Below are 18294 nucleotides of genomic sequence, written 5' to 3'. Positions count from 1 at the left end.
ATTCACAGTCTGAGATCCGAAGATCGCAGATTGAAGCCGGCTGGGATAGGAAAGTCGTGGAAACTCTGATCTCCAATAAACTACCCAAAATAGCTGGAAGTGGAGATGTGGCTTAAATGGTAGAACATAAGCCTGGAGCTACAGAAACTCAGGGTCAGTGCCTAGACCTTGAGCTTCCCACACAAAAATGGGGTATTGTATTGTATTTAAATTACCAACTGTTTTGGCATACATGTTTAGGCAGTCTCTCTCATTTTAAGTGATGTAAATTAAGCTCAGTATTATAGTGGAGAGGTTTGTTGTTGTTTTTGTCAGTCCTGGGGCTTGGACTCAGGACATAAGCACTGTCCCTGGTTTCTTGCTCAAGGCTAGCACTCTTGAGCCACAGCACCACTTCCAGCTTTTTCTATATATGTGGGGCTGAGGAATGGAACCCAGGGCTTCATGCATGCTAGGCAAGCACTCTACTGCTAAGCCACATTCCCAGCCCTATGGTGGAGAAATTGTAATTTGTCAAGAACAAATAAATAGCAGAGGATAAATACAGGATCTGAAGGATGTGGACTTGCCTCTCCTCTCTTGGCCCTGATCCTTTTATGTATCTAAAGATGGAATATGAAGGCTTGATTCCTGCCTTACTGCCCAAGCTCAAGCGAAACAGGCTTGACACATGCCCATTCCCAGGCAGCTGGAAATACGCGCGGGGTAGGGGCTGGGTTATAAAGGCAAATACCACATGGTCAAGCCTGCCACACACAGGTGGCCAATGAGGTCACAACACTTACAGAGCATGGCAGGTCACGTGCAGGTGGCCAATGGAGTTACAATCTGTCTTATAGCAACTGTTTGACCAACCTATCATTTTAATTAGAACTGGTGCATGAATTTGGTGGGGCTGGCATGATGCAGGCAGATACGCCTACTCATGGGAGGGCACAGGTTTAACTTTAAACGTTCCACAACTCAGGTGGTCAAGCAGTTTACACAATCACATCACAGCAAAGGGGAACTTCCCTGGATAGGGTGGGGGAGATCTTAGTGAAGATGGAGTCAGCTTCTGCTCTTTAATCTGAGATGGAGTCAATCTGACACCCCTCAACAGCCAATGATGGCGCTGGCCAGATCTGACCTCCGTATTACAATGCTTCTGTTTACTTCCATTCCCAAAAAGAATTTCCTAAGTGAAATAATATTCCTTTGAGCAGATCGAGACAAAACGGGTCACACTAGCTAAAACTTCAGGCTATGTAACACCTATAAATCATACAACCTTGAGCAAGATACAGTACCACAAGTTTTCTTCTGTGATTTTTCTTATAAGGCAAAATGTCCCTGACCAACACTTCCTGACCTGCCAGGAAGAACCAATGTGTTAGAGCTAACATCAACAGATCCATAGTTGAAACATTTGGAATAAGGTTGAGATCACATACTACAAATGACAGGGGGAAGAGGCTTAATAAATTAGTGAGAACAGGATTAGGGATTAGTACATAGACAGATAGTTCAGTTCTTGTAGGGAGCCAACAGCAAAGTTCATCCTGACCTCTGGCTATTTTGTTTTCTCAAGGAAATGTGCAAGGATATGGCTTAGCTAAAAAGACAGCACAAGAGTCTGGTCTATGTTAACTGTTCAACCTTATTTTGTCTTTACTGTCACCTGTTATTGCTGACTTCAAGGCTTTCTTGTTTTCTTAAACTTTAGTAACACTATGCTAGTCCCTGGTTCCTAAACTGCAGATAAGCTGGAAGGCAAGTGGTGACCGAACAGGGAAATTCTGACAGTTATCCCTCCACCCCAAACCACAGCCATATGTCCCCTCTGATAACTAGGCTCTGGCTGATTCCTTAGCCCAGATCATTTCCCCTCCTAAAATCTGGTCTAACCTTCCAACAGCACCAAGTGATTAACAGTGTTGGAGGAAAGAGTACTAAGTGAATCTAGCACTCTGGGAAGTAGAACCATTGATTGGTTAATGCAAGAAAGCTGAAAACATCTTCCCCTTCCTGTGCTTTTTCTGCCCCTGCTCTTTAGGGCTTGTGAAGAGTTGACAAGGACTGTCCTTTAAGGAGGGAGGTTCCTATTCATAGGGTTCACGCTCCAAAACACTGCTAGGCTTCACTCCTAAAAATACAGAGCCAGCACACACTACTCAAGACACCCCAGGTAGAACTGTCTCTAGAATCAAGGTCTTGTACAAACACGTGTGAACTCAAGCCAGGAATGCTGAGAAGGCTAAGAGGCAGGAGCAGAGCAGAGACACCTCTAGGAGAAACACCCCAGAAAACAACTGCAATATAAGAGGAGCCAAGGCAGGCACACACTTCACAATTTCACGAGAATTGCTACCGTGATCATCTTTTTTTTTTTTTAATGCCAATCCAGGGGCTTGAACTCAGGTCCTGAGCACCGCCCCTGGCTTCCTTTTGCTTAAGGCTAGCCCTCTACCACTTGGGCCACCGGGCCACTTCTGGCTTTCTCTATGTATGTGGTGCTGAGAAACCGAACCCAGGGCTTCAGGCGTGCTAGGCCAGCACTCTACCGCCTAAGCCACATTCCCAGCCCACCATGCTTACCTTACAGCAAAGTGGATCAAGTCACATGGGTCAGCAGCAGAACCTCTGGGTCCCCGGCTCCCCTAGACTGGAGATCCAAACGACTTCTTCTGGGAGCTTCGGGAGCCAGTGTCCGGCATCTGGAAGGCATCGCAGGGGCTTATGGCAGCACAAACTCATGAATCCCAAAACCAATCAGCATCCCCAGGCTGGAGGAGCACATGGAGGGCAGGCACCGGTGGCCCGCCCAGCTCGCGGTTCCTACCTGGCACGAGATCCGCAGCCTGGGATTCCTTCAAGTTTCAGCTCCCGAGGCCCACCGAAGAGAAGGCTGGGCGCCTGCGTCGGGGCTCCACGGGGTGCTAGGCGGCACTTCAGAGAACTCCCAGCCGCCAAGCGAAAGGAGAGAAACCGGAAGTCGTGGACTGAAAGTACCCACAGTGGGCGGGGATGCGCATGCGCACAAGGCGCCGCCGCCGCCGCCGCCGCCGCCGCCGCCGCCGCCGCCGCCGCCGCCGCCGCCGCCGCCGCCGCCGCCGCCGCCGCCGCCGCCGCCGCCGCCGCCGCCGCCGCCGCCGCCGCCGCCGCCGCCGCCGCCGCCGCCGCCGCCGCCGCCGCCGCCGCCGCCGCCGCCGCCGCCGCCGCCGCCGCCGCCGCCGCCAGAACAAACAAAAAAAACAACCCGCACTTTCAAAGGGTCTGCGCTCCAATGGAGACTACAACTCCCACAATGCGCTGCGCCGCCCTGGAGGCAGTGGGCTGCTAAGGGGTTTCCACCAGTGCTGCACCCTAGAACCCTGGAATTCGTGCACGCATGGGGGAGCTAAGGTGAGTTTATTCTTCAGAAATCACTGTTGGCCTCCTGAAACACGGTGAGACCAGCCGGAAAGTGGAAATGCATTGGGGGCATTGGATAAATAGGCTTTTTAACTCTTACTTCCAATCATGCCTCTGAAGCCCTGAGACGACGTTGGTTTTGTTCTTTTTCTATTTTTTTTTTTTTTGGTTCAACAGATACTATTGAATGTCCCATTGACTGTAAATTATGTCTCTGGTGTGCCTTACATTTTTGAATAGCTCCCCTCTCACTTTAAAAGTATTCACAGCCACTAAACTGATGCTTGGATCATTTCCCCCTGCTCTAATGTATCCACTGGAATAAAACAGCAGGATTGTGACAGCTCAACTTAGATTTCTCAAAATCTAATAGTTAATTCCCCAGAAATTCCCAGATTCCATCTATGAAACACTAAGGAGTGTTTGGTTATTTGTTTCTGAATTTCACCTTTCCTTTAAGGGTGTTTTTTGCTTTCTGCGATTGGTCCTGTAGCTTGAACTCACAGCTTGGGCACTGTCTGTCAGCGTTTGCTGTGCTCTGCCTGCCTTTCCTTTAATAATTTCTTCAGCTAGCTAGTGAAAAGTTTCTTTACAGGGATGTCTTAGGGAATAGTATTTCACCTCCATTGCTCTTCAAAGGGATGGTGGTTTGGGGTGGATCAGGGTCAAAATGTGTGGGAGTAGAGGAGTTTAGGGTAGGTCTACCTTGATGTGAAGTTTGATGGCTTTCCCCATAACCATCCTTTTTTGTTTTTCCATTTTACATGCCCTACTGTGTTGTGAATTCCTACCTCTTCTCCCATCCTATAAATTCCTCTCATAACTCTAGGCTACATATCTAGGCAATCTCAGACTTGTCTTTCAAGACCTTATCCATTAGACTATGGAATAAGTCTTTGGTTTCCCTCCCTCATATCAGATATCCTATGCTTCACTCTTAAAGGTTTACTGTGATCTTTGATGAGCCTCTATATATAACACGATTGGAAAGGATTAGGTAGGAAACTTTCATGCGTGATATTCAGTCCTCTAGTATATGGGTTCTCCAGGCCTCTTTTTGTGGACCTGAGCTGTTATTCCTCCTGAAAATGGAGATCATAGGGCATGTTTACATGTATAGATTTCAACTTGAGAGCACCTATAACAATATAAAGGAAAACATAACAATTTCCTTCTGTAAAAGTTAAAAGGTAATTCCTGAGAGGAACTTACACCAGTCAAGATTAATCTCGGGGGCTGGGAATATGGCATAGTGGTAAAGTACTTGCCTCGCATACATGAAGCCCTGGGTGCGATTCCTCAGCACCACATATATAGAAAACAGTCAGAGGTGGTGCTGTGGTTCAAGTGGCAGAGTGCTAGCCTTGAGCATGAAGAAGCCAGGGAGAGTGTGCAGGCCCTGAGTTCAAGCTCCAGGACTGGCAAAAACAAAACAAAACAAAAATGGATCTCGATGACAAACTTTTGACAAGAAACGTTTAATTTAGACTTAGCACTATAAAGGAATTATTTGGTTTGCCTCAGAACTTGTATACAAAGTGAGCCAAAAGAAAGCTGGCTGTGGGATGCCCAAGACAGTGATCTTGTCAAAGTGCTCAGATCTCTGCAATGTGGACTTCCTATGAAGAGGTCTGAGATCCAGAAACCTGAAACAAAGGAAATTAAAATGAACTTGAAAAAATTCAGGGAGGTGGACAGAAAACAGAGGTTAGGGTTAGATGTGTTACAAAGAAGCAGGAGAAAAAACATAAAGTTAACATTTTGATAACAGACAGCTTAGGGGTGTGCAGAGACAAAGCTATGAGAGTGCTCAAGGGAGTACAAGGGGACTTTGGGTGGTCCCTGGGGGTCTAGGGAAAATCCTGTGATATTAGCTCAACATCCCAGCTTCTGTCCCTCCCAGAGACATCCTTGGGTAGCATCCCTTCAGCTTAATGTCAGGAAAATACCAGGGCTTACCTGTCATCCTATTCTCTAGGACCTTTGTGCTTTATATCAGGGTCAAGAGGGCCATAGCACTGGAGCTTCTTGGCTGAATGCTTAGCTGTCTGGAGAGCAGACTCTTCAGACTTTGGGTGGATTCACTGCCCCGGGTGATGGCGCTCCAAAGATATCAGAATCCCTGTAACACAGATCATAATTTGTTTGTGTACTTTACACAACATCATTCCTTGAACTGTTACTGGAAATCTGAAAATAATCTAATTTAGAATTGAAATCTTCAATACAAAGGCAGAAATCTTCTAAAGCCTAAGTTTGGAAATTACCACAGGATGAACGTTGTAGAAGGACCTTCGACTTTCTGAAAAATTACATACTTTGGTTTTCTGAAAAATTATATAACTCATTACATAAAAATTATATAACCCCAGTGTTAGCAGCTGGGTGATATGTATCCAAGTCATGGTTCACTCTTTCTCATCTCAGGACCCGGGAGCTTTTACAGTGAGCTAAAACCACCTATCTTGTCATTCACCCCTGAAAGTTGCCTTTAAATGAGGTGTAATCATTAAGAGGAGAACAACAAAAGTGCTGCTACACACGTGGAAAGATCAGAGTGAAAAGAGTGTTTCTCCTACATCTATGGGCCCACACCAGAAGAACATTGTCTCCAAGTTCAGATATATGCTAGAAAAACTGGTTGTGCCTAGCAGATTGCCTCTCTCACAGATTAATTCCCCAAACTGAACATGAAACTTCTGACTTGATGTGTGTCCCAACTTTTGGGACAGATCTCTTTGAAGAGGAGAGGCATGGGGAAGGGACTCATGTTTTTGGACCTAGTGTGTGAGACTTGCAAAATGAATATGCAAATTATCATACCCAACAAATGGAAGTCCTCACTTACTGGTCTTCTGTGGTCTTAAATGGTCACCATTTGATCATTTCATTCCTTATGCTGCCCTTATAAACTATGCGGAAATATTTTAGCCAAATTTTGTGTTGGGGTCTCTCTTCTAAGTCATCATTCCAGAATTTACAGATGTCTAATAATCCCATTAGTGTGTGCCAAATTAATTCCATTAGCTGAGACAAGTATAGGCATTCTCACGTGGACCCGTGTTTTGTCCTTCAGTGTACTAGCTTTCATATGTGGATTATTAGTATCACTGTGTGAGCTTTGCCACTTGGAAAACTGAGGCAACAAACCAAACTCCAGGCATAGCTCTGGTGATGACTGGATGATAGAATGTATATGCAGTATGTGTAACGTGTGTTTGTGATGGTGCATTTTTTCATTACGAAGCTATTGAGGTAAATTTGCTGTGTAAGATTCAACTATATGCTAAGAAAAACCATACAAAAAATACATATTCCTATATGGGTTTGCAATCACCAAGCATAAAATGACATCAGTGCCTCAGCAGTCCTCAAGTATACAATCTCAAACGCACAGGGATCAGCACAACCAAAAAGAGAGGAATGGTACTGTGTCTCCCGGTATAGACCATCACATTGAGTGGAAAATGTCAAGGATGCTGAGATTGGCTCAAAGTCAGGCCAGGCAGAGAAACCATTGAAACTCTCATCCCCAAAGTTTACAAGCATAAATCCAGGCTGGAGTATAGCTCCAGTCATCAAAATTCTAGCTTAGCAAGCAAGCTGAGCCAAAGCTTGAAGCCCTGAGTTCAAACTCTGCTCTGTGGAAGATGTTCCCTAGTCACTGGTAAGTCTCTTCGTTCAGGTCTTCACACTTCTCCATCCTTCCTTCTTGGTAATAACCAATGATCTTTTCCGATCCTGCTCTGAGAAGATGCAAGGATTTTCCCAACAAGACAAACATGTTTGAGGGAGAGCTTTAGTACTGATATTAATAACATCAGTAATAATAGTAACATATAACTTTAAATGCTAACTTAATATTGATACAATTTTTGGATCCCCTATGTGGGTTAGATATTAAAGCCAACAACAGACATATATTCTTGATGTCATTACTAATCTGTAATGATTGTAATTTGCCAATAAAAATGTTCTCTGGGGAAAGAAAAAGAGTGCTTACAGTATCATGAAAATAAATAGTTGTTGAATTAGACAAATACAGTGAGAACTTCCAGCGAGCTGGCACACACTGGCTCTTGCTCTGCAGTTTCCAGAGCTGGTTAGGGGTAATTAGGAGCATATCAGATGAGTGACCTGCCTAGCATTCACTACCTAAGTCCATCCAGGCCCCCAGTGTTGCTTCAGGGCTGAGTACTGACATAACAAATACAGAACAAGCTGCAGACCATCCCTGAATTTCAGGCTCATGCCTGTAACCCTCGCTACTCAGGAGACTGATCTCTGAGGATCATGGTGTGAACCCAGCCTGGGCAGCAAAGTCTAGGAGAGTCTTACCTCCACTTGGCCACAAAAAAAAAAGCCACAATGGAACAGAAAAACAGGGAGAGAACGAGGGAAGGGGTGACATTGTCCAAAAAGAATGTGCCCTTTTCCTGACTTATGTAACTGTAACCCCTCTGTACATCACCTTGGTAATAAAATTTTTAAAGAAGAAATCAGTTGTTACTAAGCTCAGTGGCTCACCTCTGCAATCTTAGCTCCTCAAGAGATTGAGATCTGAGGATCACAGCTTTGAACCCAGCCTGGACAGGAAAACTTGTGAGACTTTTATCTCCAACTAACTACCAAAAATGTCTATCTGGAAATGGAGCTGTGGCTCCAGTGGTAAAGCACTAGCCTTGAGGGAAAAATAAAATAAACCCCAGGAAGAGTACACAGGTTACGAGTTCAAGCACCAGAAAAAAAAAAAAAAAGAATATGAACTTGGTTTATTTATCACTGTGATGCCATTGCATGTGTGCACAACCATCTTCACTCCTTGGCTATTCTACACCTGCAAGTTGCTTTATTTTCTCACCTAGGAGAGGCCCCTGCGTTCCCTCTGCTTTGAAACACATTGACAGCAGTATTTCACCTGAGGAGGCAAGGAGGAAGATCAGCAAGGCCTTGGAAGGAGGGAAAGTGCGAGAAGTGGTCTCTGATGACAGGGAAACCCTGCAGCTCATGCCCAGGGCCCAGGTCAGTGTTGTTGTTATAGGTGGCCCTGGTCTTGGTGCTGAGCAACCTGGGACACGAAGAGGAGGTGTCAGCACCTACTGGGGTGGTTGAGACCACCCTGACACAAGCCAGCTACCCTTCCTCTCACTTCCCCAGCGTGGAGTTGCGGGACCTGCCTGGCATGGGGACTCAGGCTCAAAGCATGGACAGCTGTCTGTGCCACTTTGACCTTTTCACCATTACTGCACCTGAGCCGGTAGACATGAGTCACGTGGGGCTTGTGGAAACCATTGAGGGGATGGAGAAAAGCACTTCTGTGTCACCTGGACCAAGCCAGACAGAGATCTCCACACAAGTTCCCTTTAAAAGACCCAGCTTCTGTACAGTGTCCTAGAGAACACACAGGAGAATCTCCAGGAGGAGGGGGTGTGTATATCCCCCACATTTGTTAACCTGGACCCCTTCACTGTGTGACTTCCCAAAGCTTAGGGTGCTGTGGTCCTCAAGAGACTTTGGCCCACATCTGCAAGGAGAGGACTGGAGATAAAATGGCGTACCTACAAAGGGGAATAGCCCTCGAGGCCCTCCATGACCTTTCAGGTCATGTGGGAGAGCTTGTTAAAGCCTACCAATTCCTCTCTGGTGTGGCTGGTGAATCACTGCAGCAGATGGCACAGAGGGTGGGAAGGCCAGTTGAAGAGCACATGCGTCCCATCAAGTCCCCAAGATGTGCAGCTCCACCATCAAAAGGGTTGGACATCATGGTGAATATATTGTATGATATATTGCCTGTGGACAAAGTCTTAGCTACATGCTGTACTGCGGTAGCTCTACTGTCTATTACCACAGGTCCATGGAACAGAGATGGATACTTGATTTACTTGTTGGTGACACAAATAATCCTGAGACCTTGAAATACATCATCTGATTGTGTGCGTATGTTGTGTTGTGTTGGGGGGGGGGGTGCTTCGTCCAGGGCTTGAACTTGGGGCCTAGGCACTGCCCCTGGGCTTCTTTTACTCAAGGCTTGCCACTTAAGCCACAGCTCCACTTCTATTTGTTTGTTGTTGTTTTTTGATAGTTTATTGGAGATAAGAGTCTCACAGTTGGTTAATTACAAGATAAAAACTGTTTAGGAGGTGAAATGGTCTTAAGTATGATGTATTATGCAAATGCAATAAATAAAAATGGAAGGCAAAAAGATACTTTACTACAAGGACTATATAGGAAGTTTTATGAAAACCTGGGAAATTGCATCTACAAGTGTGTGCTGAGCGACTTGAAGCAGCAGTGCTAAATTTCTTGTACTTGATAAACAAAGGTATTTCGTTATTTCTGCTTAAATGTTTAAATGTATTTTTCTCTTTTTACTGTGCAATCAGTGTTTCTCACCAACTGTGTATTGGGGTCTGCTTGAAATAGAGATGCTTTCTTTTTTGCAGGTATCCATGATCACTTTCCCTGTGTGAACTCAAATGAGTATGTTTGCTTTTGGGACTCGGGGTCCAAATGCTGCTGAGTCTTAGGACCCCTGGTCCCCACTCATTTTTTCTCTACGTCTGCCTCTGTACTTTCTACTTTTGTTTGGCTCAGTATCCCATCTCACTGCCTGGGGTTGCAGAAAGCCACAAGTGCTCTTCAGCTACTACAACAACAATGAATCTCATGGACTTTCTTAGATCGCTTCTTTCCTAGATAGCTTAAAGCCACAATCCTCAGATCTCAGCCTTCTGAGTGGCTAGGATTACAGGTGTGAGGCTCCTGAGCCCAGCACTCACCTTTAGATTTGCTGTCAGTGGGATCCTTCTCGGGGAATGTCGCAGTCCTCCTCGGCTCTGCCCCTTCCCTGTCATCTAAGCCAAACCCTTTCACTCCTGTGTGTTCAATGTTCCTTGAGGTTAGCGAATTGACTTGCCTGCCGTGTGCCTGCTGTTAGTGAACACTATATAACTGGTTCTACTCCTCACCATTGGTTTGTTTCACTAACTGAATTAACTGGGACCCAAACCTAGGAGATGTGTCCCATTTGGATTGCACACATATCACCTGTGTTTTATTTCATCTGAAGTTAACATTCCTTACCTTGTTTGAGGCCTCTTCGTTTTCCCATATTCCTTCCTTCTCACCTCTCATTTCCTTGCACAGAGGTAAGAACTATTTTGCAATGATGAGCAGTGAGTTTTGAGTCCTTCTTGGAAAAGCATTGCCCATGGCTCCTGATTGCTGAATCCCACGTAACTTGCCCATAAAGCTTGACACAAATGACCACCTATATCTAAAAAGCCTATGGGAGATGAATTCAGGAATCACCTGGACATTGCCCAAATGTGTTCGGGGTTTTTTGTTTTATTTTTCATACATCAAGCAGAGTGTACAACTGGTGCCAAAACTGGACTTGCAAGTTGTTGTTTTGTTTTTCTTAATTCATGGTTAGCAGGCTCAACTACTTGAGCCACAGATCAACTTCTGCCTCTCCCCTCTTCCCCCACCCTCGTTTGGGTGGATAATAGGACATAAGAGTCCCAGGAGAAGCCAAGGCACTACACAGTATTCAGAAATTGGAGGATTGTGATTCCAAGCAAGCCAGGGCAGGACATCCAGGAGCCTCTTATCTCCCAAAATCAACAAAAATCCACAAGTGGTGTTGTGGTAGCTGAAGTGGTACAACCCAGCCTTAAGTGAAAAAGCTAAAAGAATAAAAAATAAAAAATAAAGCTAAGGAAAAAAACACAGAGATCTAGCACTAAGACCACTCAAAACATAAATAAGTAAAAATCAGAGTGGAAGAGAAGCACAAAGAGTCAATTGAAACAAAATGATGTGCTCGCTTCAGCAGCACCTATACTAAAATTGGAACGATACAGAGATTTGCATGGCCCCTGTGCAAGGATGACACAAGTTCGTGAAGCCTTCCATTTTTCTTGTTTATTGCAACTAGGGAAGGGAAGGAGAACATGAAAATGGAGAGACAAAGGGTAAAAGGTGAACCAATGCAACAGCAATACTTATAAAACTATATGTTGTAATCCAACTGTACAACTTATGGGGGTGGGAGAGAATTAGGAAGGGGAGGAGGGAGGAAAATGAGGGAGGAGGTCATAAGTTTGATAAGAAATGTACTCACTGCCTTACGTGTGAAACTGTTATCCCTCTGTACATCACTTTGACAATAAAGAAATAAATGAATAAATGATAAAATGAACAAAATGCTGGTGGCTCACACTTGTAATTCTTTTTCTTTCTGAATAATTATTTATTGTCAAAGTGATATACAGAGAGGTTATAGTTTCATACGTAAGGCAGTGGGTACATTTCTTGTACAATTCATGCTTGTAATTTTAGCTACTAGAAGGACTGGAATTGAGGATCACTTTTCAAAGCCATCCAGGACAGGAAAGCCCACTTCACATTTGTGATTGTGTGTGTGTGCATGTGTGTGTATGCAGTTATGGGTTATGAATTCAGGGACTGAACTAGAACTTCCTGCTCAAAGGTGGCTCTCGACCACTTCTGGTCTCTTGGAGGTTAATTGGATGAGAGTCTCAGGGACTTTTCCTACCAGCTGACATTAATCAAGATCAGCACAAGTCAGGACCCTGTGGTAGCATAGCCTAACATAGGACTCTTATCTGCTATCACACACACACACACACACACACACACACACACTTCAGCAAGACTGGCCAAGCCCTAAATATAAGCTGCAGAATCTACACTTAAATAAGTAAATAAATAAATGGTAAAAAGAAGAGAAGATCCAATTAAATGTTTTAAAATCTAGACTCATGCCTGTAATACAAGCTACTCCCAGTCACACAAGCTACTCCCAGTCACTGAAATCTACGGATCGCAGTTCAAAGGCAGCCTGGGAAAGAAAGTCCATGAGACTTGTTTTCATGTGTGTCAGAGGTGGGCTTGACATTGAAGTGTTTTGTTCATACCTAGAGCTCTACTACTTCCTGCCTCTAGGTGGTTAATTGGAGATAAGAGTGTCATGAACTTTTCTGCCCAGGCTGGCTTTGAACCATGATCCTCACTTTTCAGGCCTCTCTGAAGTTCCCTTGATTACTAATGGGACTCTTACATCCTACTAACCAAAAAAAAAAAAAAAAAAAAAAAGGCAGAAGCTGAGCTGTGGCCCAAGTTATAGCACAAGCTAGTTTGGACAGAAAAAAAGTGTGCATGAGTGGTTAGGCCCTAAGAACAAAAAGAGGAACAATAAATTTAAAAAAAAAAAATTTTTTTTGCCAGTCCTGGGCCTTGGACTCAGGGCCTGAGCACTGTCCCTGGCTTCCCTTTGCTCAAGGCTAGCACTCTGCCACTTGAGCCACAGCGCCACTTCTGGCCGTTTTCCATATATGTGGTACTGGGGAATTGAACCCAGGGCTTCATGTATATGAGGCAGGCTCTCTTGCCACTAGGCCATATTCCCAGTCCCAATAAATTAATTTTTTAAAAAGGATAATAAAGGGGCTGGGGATATAGCCTAGTGGCAAGAGTGCCTGCCTCGGATACACGAGGCCCTAGGTTCGATTCCCCAGCACCACATATACAGAAAACGGCCAGAAGCGGCGCTGTGGCTCAAGTGGCAGAGTGCTAGCCTTGAGCGGGAAGAAGCCAGGGACAGTGCTCAGGCCCTGCGTCCAAGGCCCAGGACTGGCCAAAAAAAAAAAAAAAGGATAATAAAAGAAGAGTCAGGTAAAGATTCTTAAATGTTGGCTCACACCTGTAATGCTGGGTGTTCAGGTCACTGAAAACTAAGGATCTTGGTTCAAAGCCAGCCTGGGCAGGAAAGTCCATGAACCTTATTTTAGAGCTTAAACTTGAGGTGTTTTGCTCAAGGCTAGAGTTCTACTACTTTCTACTGGTGGTTATTTAGAGATGAGAGTCTCATGGACATTCCTACCCAGGCTGGCTTTGAACCACAGTCCTCAGTTTTCAAGCCTCTTTGTAGTGCCCTTGTCTAACTCATGGGACTCTTATCTCCTGTTAAACACCAAAACAACTAAACAAGAAACAGAAGTTGAGATGTGGCTCAACATGTGAAACCTGCTCTAATGAGAGAGAGAGGAGAAAAAAACGAAGTTCAGGGAGAGTGGCCAGGCCTTTAATAACAAGCCATAAAACCTGCACTAACAACAAAAAGACCAAAAAGCAACAAGAAAAATAATACATGAAAAGAATGACAAAGAAGAACCAATTGAAGTTTTTAAAATAGAAACTTACACCTGTAACCTCATGGTGGGTAAAATCTGAGGATGGTGGTTCAAAGCCAGCCTGGGCAGGAAAGTCCATGGGACTAGTATTTTGTGTGTGCCAGGGTTGGGCTTGCACTTGAGGTATTTGCTCACGGCTAGAGCTCTGCTACTTCCTGTCTGTGGGTGGTTAGTTGGAGATAAGAGGTTCATGGACTTTCCTGCCCAAGCTTGCTTCAATCCGCAATCCTCAGATTTCAAGGCTCTCTGTAGTGCCCTTGATTACGCATGGGACTCTTACCTCCTATTAACCACCAAAAAACAAAACAAGACAGAAATTGACCTGTGGCTCAAGTAGTAGAGCCTGCTAGGTAGGAGGAAAGAAACAAAGAAAAAACTAGACAAAGTGGCTCTGCCCTGAGTTCAAGCCTTAGCACTTCCACCAAAAACCAAAACCAAAATATACATTGAATGGTGGCTCAAGGTGTGAAGCCTGCTCTAAAACAGCAGAGAAAAAAGAGAACTTAGAGGAGAGTGGCAACGCCTTTAATAACAAGCCATAAAACCTGCACTAACAACAAGAACAATAAATGAAAAGCCAAAAAGAGCCAATTGCAGTTTTAAAAATAGATACTTGCACCTGTAATCTAAGCTGCTCATGGAAGGTGAAATCTGAGGATCGCGGTTCGAAGCGAGCATGGGCAGGAAAGTCCATAAGATTTGTTTTCATGTGTTCAAGGGGTGGGTTTGAACTTATAAGGTTTTACTCAAGGCTAGGCTCCACTACTCTCTGCCTATTGGTGTTTAATTGAGATGAGTCTCCTGGACTTTCCTGCACAGGCTGGCTTGAACCACAAGCCTCAAATTTTAGGACACTGTGTAGTACCCATGGACTCTTATCTTCAATTAACCACCAGAGGAAAGAAAAGAAAAGAAGAGTAAAGTGAGAAAGAAAAGAAAGAAAGAGAGAGAAAGAAACTAAGAAAGAAATAAAGACAGAAGAGAGAGTGGGGGTTGGGAGGGAATGGGGAAGGAGGGAGGAGAAAGGAAAATGAGAAAAAGAAGAAAGGGTGGAAGGTTGAAAAGAAAGACAAAAAGAAATTGATCTGTGGCCCAATTGTAGAGCAAGCTAGTTTTCAGAGAACAAAAAGAAAAACTGAGCAAAAGTGGCAAAGCTGTATAACAATAGAAAAATTAATTAATTAATTAATGAAAAGGAAGGTGAAAGAAGAGAAGAGCCAGGTAAACATTTTTAAATGTTGGCTCACACCTGTAACCCTACCTGCTTAGGTAAATGAAATCTAAGGATCAGAGTTCAAAGCCAGCCTGGGCAGGAATGTCCATGAGAGTTGTTTTAGTGTGTTCAGTACTCCGGCTTAACTTTGAGGTGTTTTGCTCATGGCTAGAGCTCTGCTTCTTCCTGACTGTTGGTGGTTAACTGGAGATAAGAGTCTCATGGACTTTCCTGACCAGGCTGGCTTCAAACCGCAATCCTCAGATTTTAGGACACTGTGTAAGTGCCCTTGTCCTCTCATAGACTCTTATCTCCTATTAACCACCAGAAAGAAAGAGAAAAGAAAGAAAGAAAGAAAGAAAGAAAGAAAGAAAGAAAGAAAGAAAGAAAGAAAGAAAGAAAGAAAAAGAAAAAGAGAAAAAGAAAGAGAGAAAGAAAGAAAGAGAGGAAAGAAGGAAGAAAGAAAGAAAAAAAAGAAAAGAAACCAATTGGTCTTTGTCACAATGGAAGAGCAAGCCAGTTTTCAGAGAATAAAAAAGAAAAACTGAGCAAAAGTGGCAAAGGTCTATCAACAATAGCAAATTAATGAACTAAATGAAAAGGAAGGTGAAAGAAGAGAAGATCAAGTTAAAAGTTTTGAAATGTTGGCTCAAACTTGTAGGCCTACGTGCTCAGGTCACTGAAGTCTGAGGATCAGGGTTGAAAGCCAGCCTGGGCAGGAAAGTCCATGAGATTTGATTTAGTGTGTGTGTTCAGTCATCTGGCTTAACCTTGAGGTGTTTAGTTCATCACTAGAGCTCTACTACTTCCTGCCTCTTGGTGGTTAACTGGAGATAAGAGTCTCATGGACTTTCCTGCCCAGGCTGGCTTCAAACCACGATCCTCAGAATTCAAACCTCTCTGTAGTGCCTTGACTACTCCTGGGACTCTTATCTCCTATTTAACCACCACAAAACTAAAAGCAACAAAAAACAGAGAGAAGTTGAACTATGGCTAAGGTAGTAGAGCCTGCTAGCTGTGAGGGAAAAAAAAGAAAAGAAAAACTGAAATAAAGTATCCATGCATTGAGTTCAAGTTCTAGAACTTCCACAAAAACAAAATAGCTGAAGTTGAGCTGTGGCTCAAGGTGTGAAGTTTCCTCTAATTGGGGGGGGGGGGGAGATAGATAGATAGATAGATAGATAGATAGATAGATACAGAGAGATAGAGAGAGACAGAGACAGAGAGACAGATAGAGACAGAGACAGAAAAAGAAGAAGAAGAAGAAGAAGAAGAAGAAGAAGAAGAAGAAGAAGAAGAAGAAGAAGAAGTTGTTGTTGTTCAGGGACTATGGCAAGGCCTTTAATAACAAGTAATAAAACCTGCACTGTCAACAACAACAAGAACAATAACCAGAACTGTAAATGAAAAAAAAAACCCAGAGGAAAGCCAATTAAAGATTTTAATATTGAGACTCATACCTGTTATCCAAGATGCTCATGGTGGATGAAAACTGAGGATCGCGGTTCAAATCCAGCCTGGGCAGGAAAGTCCATGAGACCGGTTTTTGTGTGTGCCAGGGGTGGGCATGAACTTGCTGTGTTTTGCTCATGGCTAGCGCTCTACTACTTCCTGCCTCTTGATGGTTAACTGGAGATAAGAGTCTCATGGACTTTCCTGCCCAGGCTAGCTTTGAACCAAAATCCTCAGATTTCAAGTCTCTCTGTAGTGACTACTCCTGGGACACTTATCTCCTATCTAACCACCACAAAACTAAAAACAAAACAACAAAAAACATAAGTTGAACTATGGCTAAGGTAGTAGAGCCTGCTAGCTGTGAGGGAAAAAAAAGAAAAGAAAAACAGACAAAATGGCCATGCCTTGAATTCAAGTTCTAGAACTTCCACAAAAACAAAATAGCTGAAGTTGAGCTGTGGCTCAAGGTGTGAAGCTTCCTCTAATGTGGAGGAGAGAGATAGATACAGAGAGAGAGAGACAGAAACAGAGACAGAGAGACAGAGAGACAGAGATAGAGACACAGACACAGAAATACAGAGACAAGAAGAAGAAGAAGAAGAAGAAGAAGAAGAAGAAGAAGAAGAAGAAGAAGAAGTAGTTGTTCAGTGAATATGGCAAGGCCTTTAGTAACTAGTCATAAAACCGGCACTCTCAACAACAACAAGAACATAACCAGAACTGTAAATGGAAAAAAAAGGCAAAAGAGAACCAATTAAAGATTTTAATATTGAGACTCATACCTGTTATCCAAGATGCTCATGGTGGGTGAAATCTGAGGATCGTGGTTCAACTCCAGCCTGGGCAGGATAGTCCATGAGACTGGTTTAAAGGTGTGCCAGCGGTTGGCTTGAACTTGCTGTATTTTGCTCATGGCTAGAGCTCTACTACTTCCTGCCTCTTGGTGGTTAATTGGAGTTAAGAGTCTCATGCACTATCCTACCCAGGCTGGCTTTGAACCACGATCCTCACATTTCAAGCCTCTGTAGTGCCTTGAATACTCCTGGGACTCTTATCTCCTATTTAACCACCACAAAAAACTCAGAAACAAAAAGCAGACAGAAGTTGAGCTGTGGCTAAGGTGGTAGAGCCTGCTAGCTGTGAAGCAAAAAGGGAAAAAAACCTGAGAAGCAGTGGCCATGCCCTTGCTTCAATTCTAGACTTTCCACAAAAACAAAAAAGCAGAAGTTGAGCTGTGGCTCAAGGTGTGAAGCTTGCTCTAAAGAGAGAGAGAGGGGGAGAGAGAGGCAGACAGACAGCACAGAGACAGAGAGACAAGTACAGAGAGACAGAGAAACACACAGACACAGAGACAGAGACAGAGAGAAGAAGAAGGAGAAGGAGAAGGAGAAGGAGAGGAGCAGGAGCAGGAGGAGGAGGAGGAGGAAGAGGAGGAGGAGAAGTAATTCAGCAACTATGGCAAGGCCTTCATTAACAAGTCATAAAACCTGTACTGTCAAGAATAACAAAACAATAACCAGAACCGTAAAAAAAAAAAGGCAAAGGAGAGCCAATTAAAGATTTTAATATGGAGACTCATACCTGTTATCCAAGGTGCTCAAGGTGGGAGAAATCTGAGGATCATGGTTCAAATACAGCCTGGGCAGGATAGTCCATGAGCCTGGATTTCATGTATGCCAGCAGGAGGCAGGACAGGGCTTGACTTGCTGTGTTTAGCTCATAGCTAGAGCTCTACTGCTTCCTGCCTCTTGGTGATTAACTGGAGACACGAGTCTCATTGACTTTCCTGTCCAAGCCGGCTTTGAACCAAAATCATCCCATTTAGGACACGGAGTAGTCCCCTTGACATCTCATGGAATCTTATCTCCAATTAACCACAAGGAAAAAAGGAAGGAAGGAAGGAAGGAAGGAAGGAAGGAAGGAAGGAAGGAAGGAAGGAAGGAAGGAAGGAAGGAAGGGGGAGAGAAAGGAAGAATGGGGTAAGGGAGAGAGAGACAGAAAGAGAGAGTAAAGAAA

General features: G+C 44.1%; 1 long non-coding RNA gene and 1 other non-coding gene across 2 annotated transcripts; one reads left to right on the top strand and one right to left on the bottom strand.

Annotated features, from left to right (window-relative positions):
• Positions 1-4903: 4903 nt before the first annotated feature.
• LOC125342064 lies at positions 4904-12728 on the bottom strand. The gene is made up of 3 exons (XR_007209136.1): positions 12717-12728; positions 5353-5374; positions 4904-5039 (listed from the first exon to the last, which is right to left on the bottom strand). It is a non-coding gene; the product is annotated as an uncharacterized LOC125342064 (long non-coding RNA).
• LOC125342249 lies at positions 11215-11316 on the top strand. The gene has a single exon (XR_007209187.1). It is a non-coding gene; the product is annotated as a U6 spliceosomal RNA (small nuclear RNA).
• Positions 12729-18294: the final 5566 nt, after the last annotated feature.

This window comes from Perognathus longimembris, chromosome 25 (genome assembly GCF_023159225.1).
Source record: "Perognathus longimembris pacificus isolate PPM17 chromosome 25, ASM2315922v1, whole genome shotgun sequence".
Taxonomy (NCBI): domain Eukaryota; kingdom Metazoa; phylum Chordata; class Mammalia; order Rodentia; family Heteromyidae; genus Perognathus; species Perognathus longimembris.
This window is presented reverse-complemented; position numbering and strand designations above follow the sequence as displayed.